Source organism: Zingiber officinale, chromosome 1A (assembly GCF_018446385.1).
Source record: "Zingiber officinale cultivar Zhangliang chromosome 1A, Zo_v1.1, whole genome shotgun sequence".
Classification (NCBI taxonomy): Eukaryota; Viridiplantae; Streptophyta; class Magnoliopsida; order Zingiberales; family Zingiberaceae; genus Zingiber; species Zingiber officinale.
Genome location: NC_055987.1, coordinates 14,384,765 through 14,399,682, shown reverse-complemented (window position 1 = coordinate 14,399,682; position 14,918 = coordinate 14,384,765). Strand labels below are relative to the sequence as shown.

General features: G+C 41.5%; 1 long non-coding RNA gene across 1 annotated transcript; it reads left to right on the top strand.

Annotated features, from left to right (window-relative positions):
* Window positions 1–3,587: 3,587 nt before the first annotated feature.
* Window positions 3,588–4,031, top strand: LOC122000280. The gene is made up of 3 exons (XR_006117058.1): window positions 3,588–3,619; window positions 3,742–3,805; window positions 3,970–4,031. It is a non-coding gene; the product is annotated as an uncharacterized LOC122000280 (long non-coding RNA).
* Window positions 4,032–14,918: the final 10,887 nt, after the last annotated feature.

Below are 14,918 nucleotides of genomic sequence, written 5' to 3'. Positions count from 1 at the left end.
TACTAATCATGCTGCTGTTGGGCCCGACAACTGTACTTGCTATGCGCGCATCTCTAACTTGACCCGGGGTTACAAGACCTGAATTTAGTAGGGTTTATTAGGTTATCTAAACCTAGGGACGACTGTGGGAGCCCAACCCAAGGACATCTGAGAGTCCAGTTCAGAGCCTCTGATAAAGTAAAATACTGTTTATAAACTGATTTATCTTAACTTGCTTTTACTAGGTTATCTGAACCTAGAACTAGGTTATCTGAACCTAGAGACGACTGTGGGAGCCTACCCATTGGACCGTAGTCCCATATAAGCTGAAGCAAGGATAAGTACACTATTTAAATGCATCTACAACATTTAACTAAACTATTAAAATGCCTACTGCGGCATTTAGTTGTGCAAACCATTTCATCAAGCACTTGGTGTGCACTAATTCACATCCTACGTACCGATGGATTTGCATATTACAAAACTAAAGCATAGAAACATACAAATAGCTACTTACACTGCAGGTGAGGGGCGCTAGGTTTTCCGGAGAAGAGATCTCTTCGACGATCTTCTTGCGTCTATGCATTCTTCTCGCGGAGGGGAGCGTCCTCGTGCTGGAATTGTCACCGGAAGGTGCTCCTATGGCCCTAGGGAGATAACCCTAGGTCTTCTTGAGCTTGGGGGTCGAGAGGTTTTGGAGAGAGAGGGGTCGGCGGGTGAGGTTGAGGGAAAAGAAGAATTGTCGTTCAAGAATTAACAATTCTCACTTAAATTCCCTATTTATATTAAGTGATAATTACACCCCAACTAAACCTTAAATATAATTGCTCTCCTTCCCTTTCAGAACATCCCTGCTGGGGCCTCCTGGTTACTAAGTCACCCTATAAGGCATAGAGTTCGCTAGTTCTCGGGTTTAATTCCCGTTTAGGCTATTTTACGTTTTTATCTAATTTTTGCTACTTCTGCTACTCTAAAAATTCCATAAAAATATTCTAAAATTCCAGAAAAATCATAGAATATTTCTAAAATTACTTTGAGAATTTTCGGGCATTAGACAAGTAAACATGGTATCTGGTATCTATATATCCAGTATCTAGTAATTAGTATTTGGTGTCCGCACTATAAGAAAATTGGGATTCTACAACACTTAAACGACAACGCTTTTTATAAAAAGCGTTGTCTATTTTTTTTTAACAACACTTTTCACTAAAAGCGTTGTCTATTTCATTATTTTCTTATTAATAGACAATGCTTTTCTAAAAACCGTTGCCTATTAGTGATTTTTACGGGTCAAAGACAACACTTCGTAAAAAGCGTTGTCTATTAGACTTTTTTTTAGTGTCTACGACAACATTTTTTAAAATGTGTTGTCTATTGTTAAGTTCTCATCTAAATCTTGATTAATACAAATCGTTGGATCTAAATCTTGATTAATACAAACCGTTGGATCTAAGTAAGGAGTAGAAAACCCGAACCCTTCTCCCAACTCCTATCTTCCGATCGTTTTATCCCGAACCCTTCTCCCAACTCCTTATCTCACGTGGCCTTCTCCATCCAACTCCTCTTCGGCAAACCCCTCTCTGGCGAACCCCTCTCCGCGAACCACGTCCAAACTCCTCTCTGTCAAGACGACACCTTCGTCAAGCGGCAGATCCTGGTGCTGAGGCGATCGACCACGACAGATCGATCCATCTCTTCGCCTCCTTCGCCCCCGACGTTGAGGCAGTGCAACCACAGCAGATTTCCCATTTCAACTAGTTGGGAGCTTCCGACGAATAAAGAGTGGCCATGGAGGGAACGAGTCGGGGTCAGTGGAAGAAGAGGAGGTCGTGTTGATTGTCTAAAGGAGACAAAAGCAATCCGAGAGAGCAGGAGCCGTGCGTTAGGACGGAGGCGGCAGAAGATGAGGGATCGCATCGTGGAATGTGGATTGCGAGAACCTCAGGAGCAAAACCTACTCTCGAACCCTAATCTGAGCGAAGAGAAGAGAATGGTAGCCCGCATTCGTAATTCTTTTTGTTTTTTTACGGGCCGCGTCGGATAAGGAGTTTTTCCTTTTTGCAAAGCCCAATGCGCCGGCCGGTCTGCGATCTCCTCTCTTTTGGCGTTGCCGATCGCAGCTCGAGCTGGTCTACTTGTCCCAGCCAGCCATGGCGATGGTATCGGCCCGTGAGGATGTGGAGGAGAAGACTCAACCTCAGATCCCCAACAGCAAAGTGTTGGTAATCGGGGCAACCGGGAGGTTAGGACAACAGCTGGTGAAGGCGAGCCCACCTTCGTCCTCGTGCTAGAGATCGCCTCTCCCCGCGTCGAACGATCTCTCCTCCTCCGATCCTTCGCCAAAAGCGGCGTCACTGCTCTGAAGGTTGCTCCTGGCCATCTTCTCCCCTCTCTGTCTCTTTGATTCGATTTTATGCAAGCTTAAAGTTGTGTTTTTTCTTTTGCGATGATTGTTCACTTCTAGATATCTGGGACAGTCATGATGGTAACCACATTGCAGTGAAACATTGATTCCTGTGTGAAGAACAAACAAAGTAACCTTCAATTTTGCTGATTACCTCAACTTCTTGAGGTTGAAATGGCCAAATCATGCAATTTTTCTCTTCATACATCCAAAATATCCCTAGTTCGATAAGCTAAACTTCGTCTTTCCTAATTATTTAGATGGCCCAAACTTGTTCATTTTGGAAAATAATCATACTAGTGAATGGTGGATTGAGAGGCACATCCACTGTTTTTTATTTTGTTTAAATGTGCCATCAACGAGTTTTAGTCAAACCGATCAAAGAATGTCTTGTTTGGCTAGATTGTCTTAGTGAAGACTTCCTAGGAGTCTCAGATGGAATATTTGTGTGCTTTGGAGTTGAGATAGGCCATCAAGTAGTTTCATCTTGCCAAAAAATACCTGGCAGTCGAAAAACATATCATCTTGACTAGAAAAATATACCAAACCCTCCTGTGAATCTCGGATGAAGTTGTTGTATTTTTGAGTTAGGTCTTTTAGTTGAAATGATGCTCTTTTCCCTGATTTCCCATTCCATTTAATGATTGTGCCTCTGCGAGATGTGCTGCTTCAGTTGGCTCTAATCCTAATCACATTCCTAATTGTTCTAGTGCTGCAATTTGATGACCAATTTCTACGAGTTTGTTTCATTTAATGACTAATTTTATTCATTTAACTATTATTGAAATTTTCTTGTTGTAGGCGACTGCATTATGTGATGATGACGACATTAATAGAGCTATTATGTGGAAGAAAGGATGAGTCACCAAAGAAGGTAGCTTTGAAGGAGAGGATTTGATAAAAAAAAATAACAGATTGTAAGCAAAATAACAATACGTAAAAGTACCATTTTTATTGAACTGATAATTCTTTTAGTAATAATGCTTTTTAATGTGTGTTTTCCTTCTTTACTTCGGCAGACTTTGTGGTGGTAGTCATGTCCAAGGAACTGGTTAGGCCGGCAGCTGCACAGCAAGAAGAGTGCATGCTATCCGCAAAGTAGTTCTTATTGAATTTGTACAATTTTATAATTTCTGCTTTTTGCTTTATAGTCATCCAAGGTATGAACTCTAGATCTCATTTTGTTTTCTAGGCTTCATCAGATGGGAATGCTGGATTCATGATTGATATGTTAAAGTAAGTACAAGTTTCCACCAACTTGTATTTTTCATGTTCAAACTTGAAAGTCTGAGAAGTTTCTCCTTGGCATTCTGAACTTTTGATTGAATTTTCATCTATTTTTATTTTGACATGGACAGGGAGTGTGGATTATCTCACAAATCAATAATTTTTGTCTTGGATGAGTTTGATCTTTTTGCTCAGGTACGTGTAGTAACTTTTAGCCACTTATAGAATTCTGTGCAAGTACTTCTTTACTTGCTTGGGTTCCCTTGTCAATCCTCCTTTGTTGTTCCATTTTTATCTCATTATGCAATGGCCTTTGCCTTATTCTAAATCTTCGAGCTTTTTGATACATGTGTATGCAGGGGAAACAACGTTTACTTTATAGTTTGCTTGATGCAATGCAAACAATGACTTCACAGGCTATAGTTATTGGTGTTAGCTACCGACTGGTATGTAGTCTCCACATCTCTCACTTTTCTTTACATTCATATTCATGTCAATATACACTAGCCCATCCACATTTTTTAATCTCTTTTAAAAAAGACAAGTAAAAGGAAAAAATAAGGAACCATTAAAGTTAAGAAAGTGGAAGGAAACTAAACAATTATTTTTATGTATATTATTATTCTTATTATTCCACTTTTTGACTCCTTAATTTTTCTTCCAAACATTACTGGTTATACTTGATAAAGCCTCATGTCTTTCAGGATGCAGACTAACTTCTTGAAAAAAGAGTTCAGTGTAGGTTTTGTCACAATCTCAAGCCGACAATCCTTTTTGATCAGTATATCTAGTAGAAGTAAGCATGCAGATCGTTGTCTTCGAGGCCGGCTAGCTATTTTGTGCTTTTTTTGTTTTAAATTCGAATGTCACTATCTACTTTGAAACAGAACTATTTAGTCTTTGTGTATAGTTGAATTCTCCTGTAAATAATAATACTTTGAAATTTAATTCTATTGTTTTGGTACGAGTTTGAAATCATTAGCCGAGCTAATTAATGTTACTTTATATGTCCAATTCGAATCTAGACATGATAAAAGAAAATTAATAGTTTTGTAAATATAAAAAAATAATTTTGTAAATAGATTTTTTTTATTTTAAAAAGACAACGCTTTTAAAGCGTTGCACAAGTGTTGTCTTTGCCAAAAACAACAACGCTTTTAAAGTGTTGCAAAAGCGTTGTCTTTGCTACAAACGACAACGCTTTTAAAGCGTTGTCTTTGAGCAGACTTTTAACAACGATGCTTTTAACAACGCTTTTTCAGCCACATAGACAATGCTTTTAAAGCGTTGTCTATTAGCTTTTTTCTTGTAGTGCCGGTATCTGCTAAATATCATGGATAACAACGAGAGACTGTATAGATATAGAAATGAGTAGCTCAAAGATTGAGTGGAAGTATCAAACGTAGGAAAAATAAGAGTGGAGTCAAAGTAAAAACAGTTTCTATCTAAAGATAGCTCATTCACTAAGATCAACATATACTAAAGAGTTAAAGCAAGAAGTTCCCGCCTTAATCAGTAATTCATATCGAAACAAATCCCATGTCAAGATGCTCTACTCAAATCAGCATCCCCAGATTTAGCAACAAGGTAGCACTGGAAGTGGCTTACAGCCAACAACGATGATCTACATATATCCTCTACTTCTCCTGTAATCCCAAATTTGAAGCCCCATCCGGTGATCCACAGCCGGTGACAACTTGATGCCAGTAAACCTCAAGATATGGCAGTAAGCTACATCAGTGATCGGTAGAGAGATTGAGTGGTGATCGGCGGCGGTGATGATGCATCAGAACTGAGGGGAGCCTAGCGGCTCCACCCTCGCAGCGAAAACAGCCACAACATTGCTGACCTAGCCTCATATGAAAGAGGTGACACCAACAGGTGAGAAGAAGAGGATCGACCACGAACTAGACTCCTCCCCTGTCGCGATCACATCTGGCATGGGTGGCTGTGGCGGTCGGCGGTGACAGAGGAAAGGCGGCGTTGACTGGCTCTCTGAAATGAGCATGAGCACAACACAGAGAGGCAGCGATGAGAGTGGATCAGGTGATCGATCGATGGAAAGGGGGCTCGACTTGGTGGCAGTCGCGGCTGGATCAGGCGATGGAAGGCTCAGCTGTGGGGAGATCAGGAGAGGAGATGGCGGTGACCTGCCCCCCCCCCCCCCCCCCCCCGATTGACGGTTGATCCTGGCTGGGAAGCTGAACAAGACGGAGATCCACAAGAAAGAAACCCACCGCGCTGATGAAGAATAATGTCCGCAGAATACCAATCAGAGAAACCCAAAGCGGATCGGGAAAAAATAGAGTCACCGAAGGTTTTCCTCGCACGAAGACCCGATGACGAAGAAGAAATCAAAATCTGAAGAGAAGAAACCTAGATCCGAAGCTTCCAAGACTTCCTACGCACAAGAGACCAACCAACACTATCGTCAGTGACCTAAGACCGGGGTGGGAATCCCTGGCTAGGCCCTCCGACGCTCAAGTCAGTTATTTCTCTCGGTGTGGAAGAAGGAAGAAGAAGATGAACAGTAGTCGGAAAAATAGGGTTATGAATGTGCACAATGATGTGAACTTACCTTGCCAATGGAGAGGATTCCCCCTTTTATACCACTTCATATAACCTCCGTAGTCATGAAGTGGACCCCGGTTTATTTAGAGTTTGTTATGAGATGACGTCAGCTGCGTACTTGTAGTAAATGACTTTTAAGGAATCTTTCTTGTATCCCAGATGTACCTCCTTTGCCGTTTAGCACCTGTAAAATAATCTAAAAGCACGTTTCCCGCTGAAATATATAACACCTGTCATGTGATTACATATTGCAGATATCATCATTAATTATCCTATTTGAAATATTTATCTCTATTCTTCCTCATGAGGCTTTTGTCAGCGCCCTTCTATGTTATTTATCCTACCTAGCAATAGGCCATATTTTATCAGGTATTTTTCCAAGGTGTTGGTCGACCTGGCTGATATTAACCTTCCTTCTTCAGGGCATGTCGCGATCGATACTATTCTACATGCTTCAGAAGTATCTCCCGGCCGATATTAGCCTACTTCCTTTGAGGTATATAGATCTTCCTCTTGGGAAGCATATTTTGGTCGATATAAACTTATCTCTTATTGAGGTATGTCCCGACCGATATTAGCCTACCTCCTTTGAGGTTTACGCCAAGTGATATGGATCTTTCCCCCTTGAAGGCATATCCCGGCCGATATTAGCCTACCTCCTTTGAGGTATATAGATCTTCCTCATGGGAAGCATATTTTGGTCGATATAGACTTACCTCTTATTGAGGTATGTCCCGGCCGATATTAGCCTACCTCCTTTGAGGTATATAGATCTTCCTCCTGGAAAGCATATTTTGGTCGATATAGACTTACTTCTTATTGAGGTATGTCCCGGCCGATATTAGCCTACTTCCTTTGAGGTATATAGATCTTCCTTCTGGGAAGCATATTTTGGTCAATATAGACTTACTTCTTATTGAAGTATATCTCGGCCGATATTACCCTACCTCCTTTGAGGTATATAGATTTTCCTCCTGGGAAGCATATTTCAGTCGATATAAACTTACCTCCCTTGGAGGTATATCCCGGCCGATATTAGCCTATCTCCTTTAGGGCATATTCCGGCCGAGATTAGCATACCTCCTTCGAGGTATATCCCGGCCGATATCAGCCTATCTCCTTGGTTTTATTACCTCCTTTCCTTTCCTTATCGGGGACCCATAAAACCTAACCCATATCACTAGCCTTCCCTTCAAGTCTAGCCGAAGGAGGTGTAGACGACTGACTATACACAAGTCTGATTTTGTCTTTTCCTACCCGTGACTCTGCTCCAGATATTGAAATGACCTCACAGATTTTGCGTATAATTATCTGATGCAACCAATGTACAGTGATTCCTTAAGTCCCTTGATCCTTTAAATAGGGTTACAACCTTCTCTTTGTTCACCACCCACCTTAGTTCTTTTCCTTCCTTGTTAATTTTCATTTCTCTTTTTTCTGGCTAAGAGTATGGCTTCGGTTCCCCCTCTTCGGGGGCGACTTTTGTTGGACAAGGCGAGATCTATATGTGAGTTTATTCAAATCTTTGCTTCGGCTAACTCTAGGATTCAAGGGATTGTCTTAAGAGATGAAGCTTCGCAGTCCAAACTTTTCATCCAAAGGTGCCCAGTTTCTGAAGGCTCGAGGGACTTCAGATGGATTTTCACTACTTATGGAGAGCCGACTCAATGGCCCATGGATGCTGTGAGAAGGGCACAACACATGTTACCCCTGGGCTGAGCTTGGTTGCTCCACTTGCAGAGCTCTAGGTCTTGAGAGGGGAAGTGACTTTTGCATTTACTTTTCCATTATGGTCTGTATGGGCCTTTCTCCTTCCCCTTGCCCTTAAGTTTTTCTACTTTGTTGCTTTCTTTGTCCCAGGCAAAATATTGCCACTTATGCACCTTGACAAGCCTGGGCGAAGTAAAATGTTTCCATCTCTGCTCTATGGTAAGTTTGAATCCAGTGGGATTGAAATTTTCTAAGCGTTTCAAGAGCTTGTGTTTGTAAACTTTGTTATCTATCTGAGGCTTACTGTTCTGAGGGAAAATGTAATGTTATGTACTTGAGCAGATTCTAAGTGTAAAAACAAACTCTTGTATTGAATTAAGTGATTCTATTGAGTCCTTCTGTAATTTACAAGAATAAATATGATGTTGTATTCATTACCCCTCTGTATATCCTACGTGTTATTTATCATGGCTGAGGCTATCTTAACTGTTGGAATACTTCTATATTATAGCTAATATTATGCCAGCCAATATTGTTTCATTAATTGAAATCAATGTTATACTTACCTAGCATACCCAAAGTTATATCGGCTAATATAAAATTATTTTGATCAATATTAGTTTGCATTTCATAAGGACGTTAATTCAAAATCTGTTATTCTCCTAAATCTCCATCCTTAAATGTTTTTGTCCTTAGCTTGGACTTAGTCAAGAAAATCAGTCCTTTTCACTTTATCATGTCCAGTTAATTACGTCTTCTTTCGAAGCTTCCTAGCTGGTGATTGACTCTTCTTTGGGTGAGAGAATCTTAGAAGCGTACCCCGAGACGTTACCAACCCCAGCGTGATCCAATCCATCACATCCAATATAAATGTTTTTATGATGGTATGACACATACTTTTTCTGACTGCCACGTCACGTGGGCCTCTCGCCTTTCTCTTGTGATTCTCAGCGTCTGCTGAGATAAAAATATTTTGATCTAATGATGGTTGTGTGCTCTTCAAACCCTAAACCCTTCGTCTCCTTTTAAACTTTGTTCCTTCTTTTCTCTTCTCTAGAATTCTTTTCTTGTCGTAGTCTTCAACCAAACCCCGTGCTCACCGTTTCTCGGCGATCTCCTTTCTTGCCTTCAGTAAGTAATCTATTGTTTCACTAGCCTATACTTTTGTCTATGGCTGAGGAAGCAATTGCTCCTTGGTATGTCCATATGTCTTCTTCCTTTGATAAAAATGCGAGGCTAGCTATCCGTCGTCAGTATGAAATTCCTCGGGAATATGGCATCATAATCCCAAAATCAACTGATCATCCTCATCGTCCCCCTGACAATTGCGTAACCTTTTTTAAGGAACAGTTGATAGGAGGTTTAAGGTTTCCTATTCCTCCTTTCTTGATTGAAATAAGCCAGTATTTTGATATTCCTTTGCAACAGTTTACCCCCAACACATTTCGTTACCTATGCGGTACTTACATGCTGTTTCGTTTGCGAGATATTCCTCCTACTCCTCAAAATTTCTTCATGTTTTCTTATCCCAAATGTTCAGAACCGGGTGTTTTCTTGTTTCATTCACGGACTAAAATGGTTCTTTTTGAGGATATGCCCTCATCTCTCAAAGCCTGGAAATCCCATTTTTTCTTCTTAAAGTTTTCAGGACTCATTCCTTGGTCTCATGCTTGGAAATCTTTCTTGCCCCCCTTGCCCGACATCAAAGAGTTTCATCTTTATCCTTCCTTCCCTATTTATTGTGAGAAATTGTTAAGTCATCGACTTTCTATCCTTAAGTGGCTACGGGTTAATCTCCTATACCTGTTTGGCTTAAGCCCCGTCAAACCTGATACTCGAGTTCCTTTAGGTAACGCCTTATTTCTTTCTTCTTATTTTTAACTAACTAAACTATTTTTCTTTTCTATGTAGTGGATAGCTTCTATGATGCTTTGATTGACGAAGAACTACGTCTGGAAGAGGATGCCATTCATGCAAAAGAAGTCGAACTTCTGGCTGCTATTATTCCTCCTCCTTCAATCGAGGAGCCGGCTCCTTTAGCGGAGGCACCCAGTTCTTTAGGGGTTCTTGAAGCTCTTGAGGCTTCTGAAGGTCCTTCTACGGAGATCCTTGCCAGTTCTTTACCCGCTGTTACTTCACCAGCGGCTGCTGCTGTCTCCTCATCTGCCCCTCTTCCCCTCATTGAGCACACGTCTCCCGATAGTTCCGGTAAATCGATAACTGAACTTTCTAAGGGTAAACGCCCAGGGCGCAAACTTACCAGAGCTCCTCCGTCAAAAAGGAGGCTCATCCTCCATGCTGAAGAGCTAGTTTCAGAAGGTTTTGCTTCGGCTGACCTTCCTTCTGATGAGCCGACGTTGGCGGAACTCTATCCTTCCCTTAGTTTTCCTGCCTCACCCTTCTCTAATGCCAGTGCTTCTGGTGATGTATCTTTCACTTTTCCCCTATCTATTCCGACTTCTAGGTCTTTACCTTCCTCATCTTCTTCTTATTTAGTCTTTGCTCCTCCATCTATTCCTACTTCCTCCTTTTCTACTGGTTCTTCTACTATTCCTGTTCTCCCCATACTTCTAGGAGGTTCCTTTGCTGGCGCTTGGGATGAAGTTCATCCCCTTTTTGAAGAGCTCTCTATTCCTAAGGCAGTTGATCGCTTCTCTCATAAGGAGAATCAGGTGTGCTTACTAACGCCTGCTTTCTATTTCTCAACTATTATCTTATGGATTTTTATTATACTTCCAGCGATGGATAGAAAATATGGGTTTTTCTCGACTGCTGCACAACTTATACACTGAGAACAAGAGGTTGAGATCTGAAAATGATAAGCTAAGACAAGAGGTTGCTGAGTTATCTTCTGCTGCATTTTTTGCTGGTGCCAAGAAACAACTCAAAACACAAATTGAAAGTCTTCAAGCACAATTTAAATCGGTTACAAACCTCAACCAAGAATTAACTTCCAAACTTGACGAACTAAAGGATAATTATGAGGGAGAATTGGCTAAAAAACTCAAAGCCCTGCAACTGAAGGAAGATGAAATAACTTCCTTGAACACCTCCCTTAACTCAGTTAAGATCGAGGTTTCTGCCAAAGAAGCTGAATTGAAGACTTCCCAAATGGCTTTAGTGGTTTACAAGGATAACGAAGATACTCGTTACAGGGAGCGGCCCACTGCCATGATTGAATCTCCCGAATTCAACAGGTTGATCGTGAAGTCCATCTTGTCAGCCTTTACTGCGGGAGCGAAAGAGGCGATTCACCAATTACAAGAGGAGAGCTATTTATCTCGTGTCCCTCCTCCTAATTTCCTAAACCGTCGCAGACTTATTGAGAACAAACCTCCTAATCTATACCCTAAGCTAACGTTGACTTAAATTCACATTCTTGTAAAGAGGGGGACCGAAACTCTGTAATGATAATCCGATGAACTCATGTGACGCTGATTATTCCCTTTTTGTCTGTAAATTCCACTCTTTTTATGACAGTCATATGTTTTTGTTTAAATATGTCAAATGTTGTTTGGTAGGTCGTCATACAACCTCATCTAACAGATTATTATGTTTTAGATTGTTTCCTTATGACCGGGTGGTATATATCAAGGTTGATAAGTACCGCCCGATATTTTATAGATTAATTATGTCTCGTCCGATCTGGTGTAGTTTTACAATGATATTCTCAATATCGGTCGAGTTATTTTATTTGATTGATTTACACCTATATCTTCATATGTTATTTTATGCATTAATCAAGTCTCTTATGATTTTATCACAGTGTATATCATCTAACTTATTATGACGAGCTTTCAGTCGACATATTTGGGTGGTCTTTGTCTCGACCGATCTATCAGAACCTCCCGATTCATCTCTTGGGCCTCAAGTCCTATCTGCTAACTAATATCTTGCGCTCAACTTTTGCCTTATTTTATAACACCAATAACCTGAACTTATACTTGTTGGATTAATTTTTCTTTATATCCGTCAAGCTTCCTTAAAAATTGTTTCTAAGGAAACTTTGCACATTTTTCGAGGAAGATTACTTAACCTTACCTCTTTCTTTTGATTTTATCACTCATTTATGACGGTTGGAATTTCTAAACATCTTTTCTTTTCTTCTTCTCTCCTGTTGTTTCTATTTGGGGGTTTTAGCGCAGGGTCGAAGGAAAAACAAGGGTTTACGAAGTTTTCTTCCGCTTTCCTCCATCTCTTTTCTTCTCCCTTGATTCCTCTTTCTTTTATAGTCTCTCTATGGCAGCTTCTCCTCCTGCATGGTTTCTCTCGTGTGTTTCCAACCTTATAGATACAGAAGAAGTGGACTTACAGGCGACCTATGGTTTTCCTTCTTATATAATCCGTCCCGCTCCTCATGAGGGTCCGCATCTTCCTCCTTTAGAGTGTATATCTATCTTTCGAGACCAAGTCCTACAAGGTTTTCGCTTTCCTCTTCACCCTTTTTTCTGTAATGTCAGCCGTTATTTTAATATCCCACTCAACCAGTTTGTCCCTCAATCCTTTTCCATTCTTATGAGTTTTATTAGGGTATCTAAACTGTTAGATTTTCCCTTGTCTCCTCGTCTTTTTCATCACTTCTTCATTCCTCGTCGAGTAGATGTTGGTGTTTTTAAATTCCAATCTCGTCCCAAGGCTATTTTGTTCAACCGAATTCCTCCTCAGGGGGAATGACGTCACAAATTTTTCTATATGCGTCTCCCTTCTCCCCCTCCGTTTCCTATCCAATAGATACATGATTTACCTCCACTTCCTAGCACCCATGACCTTCTTAACGATCCCTCTATTGCTTCTGCCCTACCTAAACTGAGAGGAGGAAAATTTAGCTTGCCGCATCTAATTGTGGAGGGTTTAATGTTTCCTTTCAGAATAAGCAAGATTGACACCCCTTTAGATGGATCCTTTGATATGTATATGTTGGTGCGGGAAGCATCCGACGATCGAACTCGTGTTTTGATAACGGCAAAGAATTCAAAGTTAAGATGTTTTTTAGTCTAACAAGTCTACTTGAGGATTTCAGGAAAGTCCTAGCTGCAGTTAGGCAAAGGGAAAACCCTAGGGGGCGGTAACCCTAGGTCATAGGGGGTGGTAACCCTATGCGGAAAGTCTTGGCAGGTCGATGGCTTCAGGCAAAAGTCCTAGGGGGTGGTAACCCTAGGTGAAAAGTCCTGGTGTCGCGAACCAGGTGAAAGACTGGACTAGCCGGGGAAGCGGATGTCCAGCAGAAAGTCCGGAAGCATCGAGTGCTGAGCAAAAGTCCAGTCGATCTGGAGGATCGACTGGCAACAGGTAAATCTCCTGAGTGGAGTAGGTGAGGACGCGTTCCCCGCAGAGGGAACAGTAGGCGTCGGGTCGACCTAGGGCTTCCGGCGGGAAATCCAAAGTCAGACTCGGACAGTCCGAAGACTGTCAATTATTATTTACTATGTTTTATCAGATTCTAACACTGTCTTGCAGGGTATTTTGCTCGGACTAACCTTTGTTTGCAGGTGAGGAGCCTGCTGGAAAAAGGCTGTCCGGGCGCCCGGGACCAAACTTTATCCCTGCCGCGACTTCGCCACGTGGAGCATCCCGGTTGGTTGGCCACGTCACACTCCAGGCGCCCGGAAGGGATCCAGGCGCCCGGAACCGCATATAAAAGGAGGGTTGAGGTGCAACTTAAAAATACAACAATTATCTAAGCAATCTCCTTGCGACAAGCTGCTAACGACTCAATCCAGAAGTGCTGCAACGACACCCCGACAACCCGGAGCTTCGGATTTAATCTTTTTGTTGTCGGTATAATCTTTTTACAGCTTTGAATTGTAATTAGTTTGTAATACTCTTAACGAACTTATAGTTGTTGCCCACTGAAAGCGATCAAGGATCGCGGGCCTTCGAGTAGGAGTCGTCACAGACTCCAAACGAAGGAAATCCACTGTGTTCATTTGCTTGTATTTCTTTCATTTCCGCTGCGTTTTTACTCGAGTGTTTTACGATTTCGATAATCGAACGAAATAGCCACGAGCGCTATTCACCCCCCCCTCTAGCGCTTCTCGATCCAACAATTGGTATCAGAGCAGGGTAGTCTTGAATCAGTGCAACCACTATTCGAGACAAGTTTTTCGTGGTTTTGTTCGGAATCGATTAGAATTTAGCCTCATAGCTATATTCTAATCTCTTTTTACGAATCGATTTTCTGCTCAAAGCTGGTCAATACCACTTGAGCCTGTTATTTTTTCCTTCCTCCCGCACTACTAATCCAAGATTTAGTCTTGGAATAGATCTTGTTGTTTCTATTTTTTTTAGATCTAAATGGCCCAACAAGAAGGATTCAGCACCGTTCGTCCCCCATTATTTTCCGAAGAAGACTTCGGATATTGGAAGGGGCGAATCGAAATTTATCTAAAGATCCAGTTCGACACCTAGATGATCGTAAAAACAGGATTGCAACTACCAACTGGTACAGACGGTAAGCCTACATCCTGTGAAAACTGGGAGCCAGCATTTATCAAAAAGGTGGAAGCCGACGCCAAAGCCACCTGCACAATCCAGTGCGGCCTTACCAAAGAAGAGCTCAACAGAGTCGGTCCATTCTCCTCCGCAAAGGAACTATGGGAGAAACTGATCGAACTACACGAGGGCACCTCAGAAACCAAGGTGAGTAAACGTGATTTGTTACTAAATAAACTATATAATTTGAAAATGCAGGAAGGCGAGATGGCAAGTTCTTTGCACGCCCGAATTCAAGATATCCTGAATTCTCTACATGGAATCGGACAGAAGGTAGAAAACAGAGATATAATAAGGTATGCCCTTAACTCATTCCCTAGGAGTACACTATGGGCATCAATGGTAGATGCCTATAAAGTCTCTAAGGATTTGTCCTCCTTGAAATTAGACGAATTATTTAGTGAATTCGAACTCCATGAACAAACTAATGCACAGCCATCTGAGAAAGGGATTGCTTTGGTTGCAGGAACGAACCGAAAACGGGAATCAAGAGGACGGCGAAAAATTGAATGAGAATCAGAAGATGAACTTGACT